Source organism: Saccopteryx leptura, chromosome 11 (genome assembly GCF_036850995.1).
Source record: "Saccopteryx leptura isolate mSacLep1 chromosome 11, mSacLep1_pri_phased_curated, whole genome shotgun sequence".
In the NCBI taxonomy this organism is placed as follows: domain Eukaryota; kingdom Metazoa; phylum Chordata; class Mammalia; order Chiroptera; family Emballonuridae; genus Saccopteryx; species Saccopteryx leptura.
This window is the reverse complement of record NC_089513.1, coordinates 32,623,948-32,635,244: the sequence shown is the minus strand read 5'-3', so window position 1 is coordinate 32,635,244 and position 11,297 is coordinate 32,623,948.

The window sequence follows — 11,297 nt, the reverse complement described above, 5'->3', positions numbered from 1 at the left end:
TGACTAGTAATTTTGCATTGTATCCTGCACAATTTGAATATTATGTTATCAGATTCTGGGTACCATTTGAACCCGAAGGAGAAGGTGGATTTGTTTGTTTTAGCAGGCAATTGTCCTAGTCAGGGTCAGGCCACAAGTTGTGATGTGCATTGTGTGGGCTGCAGCTCCAAAGTTAGTTGTTTCCTAACACTTCCAGTACAATTTGGATCTGTCTTTTGTGTATGCCACCCAGTGGCCAGTCTGGATTCTGGGCGGTAGTCTATTCCATTGCTCCGTTCTCAATGCCTGTTGTCGCTGTTTAGTCAGATTCACGCATGTGCAGTTTAGAGGTGAACAGAGTAGTTCATACACTACTTTGGGGGTACACATTCAGTCTCCCTTTTCTATGCAATAAACCCACACTTTCTGGCTCCCTTAGGCCTCCATTACCAGTCACCCAGCTAGAAAGCTGGGGTTTTAGTTTCCTTGCTCTGTGTACTTCTTTCACTTGTCTGCATCCCGGTCCAAGCAATGAGAGGACACAGAGAGAATAAATGCGGTGGGGACTGGCACTATGCTCCCGGCACCAAAGCTCCTCTGACTGGAGCACTGGGTCCCCTTCCCTCTGAGGATAGATAGCCTTCCCTGTGACCTCTGCCATTGCTGCACTACTGCCATAGTACTGCCTAGAGGCCGGACCAGGGAGGAAACCTCTCTTTAATTCTGAAAGGAAAGAAAGAAGAAATTAGGGGTGAAGTGTAGACAAATTGAAAGATTTGGTGGTAGGAGGTCGTAAAAGTTGCAATATTTTTTTTCTGCAATGCAGGAGGCACACTCACAGTCATTTGCCCATGATGAGGAAGGTGGCCAAGGAGGAGTATGACAAACACTGTTGGCTGACCCAACATTGTTTCCAACCCCCATCTGACCTGCTGCTTTCCCTCTAGAGGTTAGAAACCCTTGCCTTACCAGACATGCAACAAGAAAACATAAGCAAAATTTTGCCAGGGTTTCTCGGAAAGTTTTAACTTTTCCTAGTAAAGGAGACAGCCATTCCGATGCCCCTTTTCTCCTTCCTTCTTGTTGGGTTTTTTTTTTTTTTTTTTTTTTTTACAGAGGCAGAGATAGACAGGGACAGACAGACAGGAACGGAGAGAGATGAGAAGCATCAATCATCAGTTTCTCGTTGCGCTTTGCGATCTCTTAGTTGTTCATTGATTGCTTTCTCACATGTTCCTTGACCGTGGGCCTTCAGCAGACCGAGTAACCCCCTGCTGGAGCCAGCGACCTTGGGTCCAAGCTGGTGAGCTCTTTGCTCAAGCCAGATGAGCCCACGCTCAAGCTGGCGACCTCGGGGTCTCGAACCTGGGTCCTTCCGCATCCCAGTCCGACGCTCTATCCACTGTGCCACTACCTGGTCAGGCTCTCCTTCCTTCTTGTCATGGCCTCGGATGTCACTCCTGGAGCTGGAACACCTTTCTCCCAAATCAGAACAGAAGCATGAGGAAAAGGCCAATGCAGGGCAGGTTCACCAGCCAGACCAGTCACTGTCCAGTTCTGATTGAGAACTGGCAACAACTCACCCTTCAGATTCCTGGCTGCAGTTTTATTTGTTTAAGCCACAAAAGATGGATTTTGCATCCAGAAGCATTCCTATTATAGGAAGGCTTAAGAACACTGACAGACACGTTTCAAAAAGAATAGTAGTGAAGTAAAGAAGGAACATTGAATTATAAATACTGAAGGCCCAGAAGAATGAGATTCATTTGAAAAAATACTAATTTCACTTTGGAGTATTTCTATCTATGAAAATTAATCAACCTAATGTGGTGCTAATATCATGCTAATTTTTTATCAAGCTTAGTCCAAATCATAGTAATTCTCTATATAGATAAACTAGTATCATCTACTCTTTTTTTTTCTTTTATTAATTTTTAGAGAGGAGAGAGAGTGAGTGAGTGAGAGAAGGGGGAGGGAGGAGCAGGAAGCATCAACTCCCATATGTGCCTTGACCAGGCAAGCCCAGGGTTTTGAACCGGCGACCTCAGCATTTCCAGGTCGATGCTTTATCCACTGCACCACCACAGGTCAGACTCATCTACTCTTTAGGAGACTTCTGTAAGTGCAAAATAATTCCACATACACTGCAACATCCTTTAAAGATTCATCATATACTTAGATAGTATAATTCACATCACTTTCTGGTGGAGAAGTTTAGATTATCCACAATGAAAAGAAAGTAGTTTTGTAGTTTATGGGAGCACCAAGTGAAGACAGACACTTCTTTCAGAATACTTGATTTATATTGTCAGGTGTTTTTTGTTTTGTTTTTTTTTGAGACAGGAAAAGAGATGAGAAACATCAACTTGTAGTTGTGGCACTCTTAGTTGCTCATTAATTGCTTCTCTTACATGCTTTGACTCGGGGGCACAAGCTGAGCTAGTGACCCCTTGCTCAAGTCAGTGACCTTGGGCTCAAGCCAGGGACAACAGGGTCATGTCTATGATCCCACACTCAAGCCGGTGACACTGCACTCAAGCTGGTGAGCCTGTGCTCAAACCGGCTACTTCGGGGTTTTGAACCTGGGACCTCACGACGCTCTATCCACTGTGCCACCACCTGTTCAAGCTGTATTCTGTCATTTTATTCACAAAGTACCTAAGAAACTGTCTTTCCCTAACTAAGCAGTAATTCACAACAGACACATCTCTGAGGCATTTGCTGCTTTAATAGATGGTTTATTCCTCTCTTTACTTAGAGAATAAGTACCAAATAGAGTCGCTACATTTTTAATAATGGAACCCAATACATATTCATATTCCCTAGAACTATAAAACAGAATCACTATCAGAAAATTCTATAGTTAAAATTTACATTTATTTCTCCCCCTACTAATCTAATATTTATTAATATAGTAACTAAGTAGAGCACAGTAGTTCCACATTTGTTTCTGGAGTTAATTCTAAGCACTAGATATAATCGGACTTTCTTTTTTTTTAACTTTTAAAAAAATTTTATTTATTGATTTTACAAAGAGAGGAAGGGAGAGAACAAGAAGTATCAAGTCATAGTTGCTTCACTTTAATTGTTCATTGATTGCTTGTTGCATGTGCCTTGACCAGGCAAGCCCAGGGTTTTGAACCAGCGACCCCAACATTCCAAGTCAATGCTTTATCCACTGTGCCACCACAGGTCAGGCATACTTGGACTTTCTGATAATGAAATGTTTATACTTCATGAGGAACCCACGCAGACAAAGACATTCACTATGAGCCCCCTCTTCTTTTCTTACTCCAAGGACACTCACTTCTTGTTTGCTTCCATGTTAGGTAACTGTGGCACCATGGGAAACACAATAATACACACATTCTTGCAATACAAGCTTACCAAGAATACTGAGGGAAGATTGTGTTGTATCCTGTCAGAATAATTTTAATAACATACAAATCGGTCACTTTATATTTAAACAGGGAACCTGATTGAATATGGGTAAGACTTTGAACTCTACATCGACTTTGGTGGTTTCATTACTATAGCTTCTAGAAACTCATCTTATTGAGAGTACATAAGATTCTGAAAAGGCTGTCTTGTGATGCCTGAAACATGTTCAAAGCTAATTTATGTTGGAAACGGAGCCAGAATATATACTTCTATTTGGGTTCTAGAAGCAGAAATGTCAATGTTGGGGATGAATCCAGTAAAAGGTTTTTCTTACTACAAACACTGTGTTGGAGAAGGACTGCATTATTAATCTGTCCAGTGTGTGACTGTTATATAAATCCCTAAACACTATTCACAGATCATCAATGGTTTACGAATTTATATTTTCCTTCAGAGATTAATTTAGCTGGCAGAGTTAAAAACATCTGAGACTAATTTTGCATACTTTTTGTTTTCTTATAACATATTTAATAAAAACTTTCTGTGAAGCTGAGAAAAAAATGTTAACATATTATGTCTCTTGGTCTCCCATAATTTATTTGTGTTACATATACACAAATGAAACCCATTTGGCCCTTCTAACTATTTATTTAATTGTTTTCCTCACTCTATATGATTAATAATTATTATTAACTGGCTGTTTTAGTGTATCTTTAATGTAATATTAGCACATTTTACTTATTTAATACATAAATACAGGACAGGGCAAATACAAGTTTAGAGTTGTGAGTACACAAAACACAGTTTATTCTTGTGTTATTAATATTATTTATTAAGTATTGTTTTATTTTTCATATGAACAGCTGTAAACCTACTTTTGCCCACACTGTATTTGCAACACTTTGGCCTTCCTTTTATATGAGCACTTACTGCATTATTATTCCATATCTGGTTTTCAAGTTTTCACACATGCTGGTGTCATCTTTACACTTCTTATAACATTCAAACTTTTGATTCTGAGCTCAATAATAATAATAAATAACTGGTGAAATGTATAAAAATTGTTATGAACATATTTATATATTGTATTATGATCCAAATAGGTGACTTATGTGGTTCAGTGAAAAGCAATTAACTATTTTACAATGTCACTACCTGTCAATCATGTTTTATGTTAAATTTATCAGCTAAATATATGATCTTGATCTATCAAAAAAAAAAGAAACAGGGCCAGGAAAAACCCTAAAGCAGGGGTCCCCAAACTACGGCCCGCGGGCCGCATGCGGCCCCCTGAGGCCATTTATCTGGCCCCCACCCCACTTCCGGAAGGGGCACCTCTTTCATTGGTGGTCAGTGAGAGGAGCATAGTTCCCATTGAAGTACTGGTCAGTTTGTTGATTTAAATTTACTTGTTCTTTATTTTAAATATTGTATTTGTTCCCGTTTTGTTTTTTTACTTTAAGATATGTGCAGTGTGCATAGGGATTTGTTCATAATTTTTTTTTATAGTCTGGCCCTCCAACGGTCTGAGGGACAGTGAACTGGCCCCCTGTGTAAAAAGTTTGGGGACCCCTGCCCTAAAGGATAGTTAAGGGTTTCCTTTTCCAGGTAAGCTGTGGTACACTTCAGTATACACTACACTTACCAACATTTGTGTTACATCAGTCTTGTTTGGACAGTCTTTTCTTCAGCTCCCGTTTTCCTTTATGTGAAGGTGGTCATCAACCTTACATAAGCACTCATAGACAACCCAATTTATTACCAGAACATTCCTTATTTTTAAGTCACTCCTCAAAGACATGTAGTGTCATTGTAATGTTTTCACTGAGTTATTTCCAAATTACACTGTAAAGGACAGTCTTTTCTACACAAGAAATTTCTTAGTCTCATCAGGAATGTATAGTCTCTCGTGAGTTTTCACAAGAGATTAAGTCCCTTTACTCACCTGTCTCTTAATAATGACCCTGGACATTTCAGCCTAGGTCTTGAAGTATATATTCTTTTGGGCCTCCTCAATCCTATTCCCATTTTGTATCTGGTAACAGAAAACAAAATGGGAAATTTTTTGAAAAGTGCTTTCATCTTTGGTCTGAGAACTCCAATGCTCAAGATATGAAATGGATGAGAATGTCTATTTTTATACCAAGTAACTCACATTCCTTCTCAACAGGGGAAATGTACTTGTCTAAAAAGAAATATAAAGTTGTCTCAGCATCTACAGAAGATTGGTTCCAGGGTCACCTATGCAACCCTCATCCCCTGTAGATACCAAAAGATGTGGTTGTTCAAGTCCCTTACATAAAATGGTGTACAAAACTGCATACAGTGGACCTCTGCATCCAGACTCCCAACCGCAGATCAAAAACAGTTATCAATCTGTGATTAGTTGTAACCCAGGGATACAGCAAGTCAACTGTATATTTTTTAAAAAAATACACATGTAAGTGGGCCGGTGCAGTACAAACCAGTGTTGTTCAAGGGTCAACTGTGCTATTACATCATTTGTGCTAAAAGTGGAAATAGTAGGACATGTCTTTTCAAGAGCTACTCCAGGGATGGAAATCCAAATTAAGCTTTAGAATCTCAAACATCTGAACTGACACTGTATTGATAAGCAGAAAAGCAAACAGTACATTAGATAGTCTATATCAGTGGTTTTCAACCTTTTTATACTTGGGGACTGGTAAAATTAGAATTATTTCAGGGGCTGCTAAGGCAAAAATCACCCCGAGCATAAGGGAATTCAACTAAGATCACTGGGTCTATAATCTTCATACAACATCAGAGTGGTTTAACTCTTTCGTGAACAGGCATGAAATTGCTGGTGGACCAGTCCATGGACTGGTAGTTGAAAATCACTGGTCTGAGGGGTGCCAGTGGCAGTTGAGAGGCATGTGCACTCAGCACGTGGCTTCTCAAACATGGTGGCAGTGGTGTGAAGACTGGTGCCTGCTTGCAAATTGGAAATCGGTGACTCCTGTGTGTAGATCATCCTGCACCAATATAAATGGCAGTTAACTTCAGAGCAGGGGTTACTTGGAGACGAGATCTTGGAGTGTATTAGCCATAAAAGGAGACTGGCCTGGGTTACTTGAATGCAAGTTCGCAGGATTCTGGGAGGAATGCCTCCAGGAACCAGATGTCCTTTATGATTGATAAGCTCTGAGACTCTGACTCTCCTCGTGTCCTTGTTCATGAAAGAAACAATAGACCTGCAGAGTTGGGGATGAAATGGATGGGAAAGAAGGCTTGTGTAGCTTTCTAGTTTTATCTGCTGAGCTATGGCTTGTTTTTTTTTTGTTTTTTTTTTTGTATTTTTCTGAAGCTAGAAATGGGGAGAGACAGTCAGACTCCCACATGTGCCTGACCAGGATCCACCCGGCACGCCCACCAGGGGGCGACGCTCTGCCCCTCCGGGGCGTCGCTCTGCCGCGACCAGAGCCACTCTAGTGCCTGGGGCAGAGGCCAAGGAGCCATCCCCAGCACCCCGGCCATCCCTGCTCCAATGGAGCCTCGGCTGCGGGAGGGGAAGAGAGACACAGAGAGGAAGGAGAGGGGGAGGGATGGAGAAGCAGATGGGCGCTTCTCCTGTGTGCCCTGGCTGGGAATCGAACCCGGGACTTCTGCACGCCAGGCCGATGCTCTACCACTGAGCCAACCGGCCAGGGCTGAGCTATGGCTTTTTGAACTCAATAACTATGCAGTGGCGCAGTTTCTCGGGGCTGATTTGGCCTAAGAGTTTCAGCCCTCTGCCCATTTACTTGCATCCGATGCGTCTTTTGCCTTGCAAGTCCGAACCATAAAGAAATTCATAACATCTGGCACCCAATGCGGGGGCTCGAAGAGGTCAGAGTTTGCAGTCTTGGGACCATCAGACCAAAGAGGGTATAAGACCACTCGGTAGGTAAGCGAAACCTTCGGGAGGCAGAGTAATGGGGAATTTTCTAGCCAGTTCCTCATCAATGGAGACCCAGTACATGAAAGTACTGCAAGCAAAAGGGTCTGGTATAACTGTTAAAAATAAAAATTTTCTTTTTTTTTTTTTTTTTTGTATTTTTCTGAAGCTGGAAACAGGGAGAGACAGTCAGACAGACTCCCACATGCGCCCGACCAGGATCCACCCGGCACGCCCACCAGGGGCGACGCTCTGCCCACCAGGGGGCGATGCTCTGCCCCTCCGGGGTGTCGCTCTGCCGCGACCAGAGCCACTCTAGCGCCTGGGGCAGAGGCCAAGGAGCCATCCCCAGCGCCCGGGCCATCTTTGCTCCAATGGAGCCTTGGCTGCAGGAGGGGAAGAGAGAGACAGAGAGGAAGGAGGGGGGTGGGGGTGGAGAAGCAAATGGGCGCTTCTCCTGTGTGCCCTGGCCGGGAATCAAACCCGGGTACCCCGCACGCCAGGCCGACGCTCTACCGCTGAGCCAACCGGCCAGGGCCAAGAATTTTCTTTCTTTTTTTTTTTTTATACTAATTTTATTTTTTTAATGGGGTGACATCAATAAATCAGGATACATATATTCAAAGATAACAAGTCCAGGTTATCTTGTCGTTCAATTATGTTGCATACCCACCACCCAAAGTCAGATTGTCCTCTGTCACCTTCTATCTTGTTTTCTTTGTGCCCCTCCCCACCCCCTTTCCCTCTCCCATTCCCCCCTCCCCCCCGTAACCACCACACTCTTATCAATGTCCAAGAATTTTCTTTATGGCATGCTCATATAAAATGTTGTTATTCCTTTTCTGTTTGGTCTCTTTCTAATTTAATTTCTTTAGCTTTGCAAACTTTACAGTCTGATTCTGAATCCTCATGGCCTCCAGCTCATCAGGTAATGTCTGATATTGATTATAGTTAAATAAAAAACCAATATAGGTTAAGCAGTAACTGTTAAAAGAAGAGAAGCTTGAAGCATTACATCAATTGGTACAAACTCAATTAGAATTAGGACATATAGAGGAATCACAAAGTCCTTAGAATTCTCCAGTCTTTGATAAAGAAAAAATCTGGAAAATGGAGAATGCTTACTGATTTCCTTTAATGTTTTAGCTAAAATCCTCTGAACTATCATTTTGTTTCTTTCTTACTCTTTGCCTGGGAATTGAGGCAGGGGATATGTGTTGGATCTGACTATAGAAAGTATCCCAGAAGCTGCCCAGAAAATTTTCTTGGGGAAATTTTATTTAGTCCTATCCATCGTCAGTTCCTCTGTCAGAAAATGCACTGACTAAAATCAGGCAGGTCTTTTTCTAGTCTGATTGTACTCTGAAATCCCGGGTTTCTCTCTGTTGTTCTCTCAGAACATAAGAGTTAGACTTATAAAAACTGTTTACATTTCAAATGATGGTTCTGAATTACACAAATTGTTTCAAGAGTTTCTAATTTGTCTGAATCTAGTTTCTGTTGCATGTTGTCTAAAATGTGATTTTTTAAGGCCTGAATTAAGTTCTTGCATGCAAAAAATGAAAATGCCAGCTCTTATATTGAAAAAATAGTTTCATCCACATATTTTGTTTTAAAATTAGAAATTGTAAGGAGCGCTCATTTAAATTTAAATTGAATAGAATATGGATCCTTAAGACTTGCTAATTTGGTTAATGCATTGTAAGGTGTATTCAAAGTTTGAAGTCAAATAGTAATTCAATTATTAGGATTAATCAAAGTTATATGTTATACTTGTATTTCTGTGCTGAAAATTGTCGTTTGTGTATAAAGATATGCTCAGATCTGTAAAACAAAGGAATTAAGCAAAATTAAGTCATTTCAAGAATTTGTCTCCAGCTGCTTCAGGCAGCTGGCTGCTTGTCAGGCCACATCCTGCAAAAGGGGCCCCGAGGAAAGAGGGAATTTGGCCTCTGAGGAGGAAAAACATTTATCTTCTAAACAATTAAAGGAGGAACTTTTTAAAATATAGTCTAAACTTTCTGACAGAAGGTTTGATATAGTACTAACCCTTTCAAAACTGACCAAGATAATTAGCCTCCACCCCCTCTGCTAATCCATTTGTAGATTCAGTACCTATTGTACCTGAAAAACAAGCTAAAGGACCTATTCTTATAATGCAGGCTAGAGAAGAAGGGGATTTAAAATTCTTAAGTCCAGCATTGAAAGCTTTTTCTGTCACATTCACTCCATTTGGACCTAATCCACAATTCCCCCAAGGAGGTTTTTATACTCAATATGACCAAATCCCTGTCAAAACTCTTAAAGAGTTAAAAACGGCTTGCTCCCAGTATAGAACTAACTGTCCTTATACACAAGGAGTGCTATTCTCCTTCATAGACTCTGAATGTTTTATCTCAAAAAATTTAGAGATGTTAGCTCAGACTATTCTTTTAAAAGTGGAGTAGTTACAATTTATGACTTGGTGGGAGGATCAGGCTCATATTCAAGCTAATCAGGATGCTAACACTAACCCTCCTGTTAATATTACACAAGATGAACTTTTTAGATAGGGACAGTTTGCTAATTTACAACAGTAATGTAGGCAAAATATAGGAGAGAGGATTTGCTCTTATCTCCACAGATACAGGAGACCAGTAGATACCTTCCAGAAAATTAAGGCCTTGGCATGAGTCAGAAATAGAAGAAAGGGAGACTGGACATCTTTGAGCCATCAGAAGTAGAAATAAAGAGACTAAGCCTAGAGCCAAAGGTAATTAGAGAAATAAAGATAAAGGCAACTACAACACAAAAGGCTGAACTGCCTACTTAGGGGCAACTAAAGAAACTTACCCAGGAGGCAAAAAATATTTTAATTAAGACTAAGACTTCAAGGACATGAACAGACACTTCTCCCAGGAAGAAATACAAATGGCCAACAGATATATGAAAAGATGCTCATCTTCATTAGTTATTAGAGAAATGCAAATCAAAACTGCAATGAGATACCACCTCACACCTGTTAGATTAGCTATTATTAACAAAACAGGTAATAGCAAATGTTGGAGAGGCTGTGGAGAAAAAGGAACCCTCATACACTGTTGGTGGGAATGTAGAGTAGTACAACCATTATGGAAGAAAGTATGGTGGTTCCTCAAAATACTGAAAATAGAACTACCTTATGACCCAGCAATCCCTCTACTGGGTATATACCCCAAAAACTCAGAAACATTGATACGTAAAGACACATGCAGCCCCATGTTCATTGCAGCATTGTTCACAGTGGCCAGGACATGGAAACAACCAAAAAGCCCATCAATAGATGACTGGATAAAGAAGATATGGCACATATACACTATGGAATACTACTCAGCCATAAGAAATGATGACATCAGATCATTTACAGCAAAATGGTGGGATCTTGATAACATGATACGAAGTGAAATAAGTAAATCAGAAAAAACCAGGAACTGCATTATTCCATACGTAGGTGGGACATAAAAGTGAAACTAAGAGACATTGATAAGAGTGTGGTGGTTACGGGGGGAGGGGGGAGAGGGAGAGGGAAAGAGGGAGGGGGATGGGCACAAAGAAAACTAGATAGAAGGTGACAGAGAACAATCTGACTTTGGGTGATGGGTATGCAACATAATTGAACGACAAGATAACCTGGACTTGTTATCTTTGAATATATGTATCCTGATTTATTGATGTCGCCCCATTAAAAAAAATTATTAAAAAAACAAAAAAAACCAAAACAACAACAAAAAAGACTAAGACTTCAAAAACATCCTTGACTCTGCTTCTAGCAATGTTAGCTGTTGTATCTATAACAATAAGCAGAACTAACTGTTCTTACTAAGTTTATATTCCACAAGGAATGTTGAATAGCCCAACATGGTGTCAAATTATGTAAATCAACCTTTAGAAAAAATTTGTCAGAAATATTCTCAATCTTTAATAATCCATTATATGGATGACATACTGATAGCTTGTGAAAATAATGCTGAACTTCCAGTCATCCTTAAAGATCCTTCTGGCCTGACCAGGCAGTGGTGCAGTG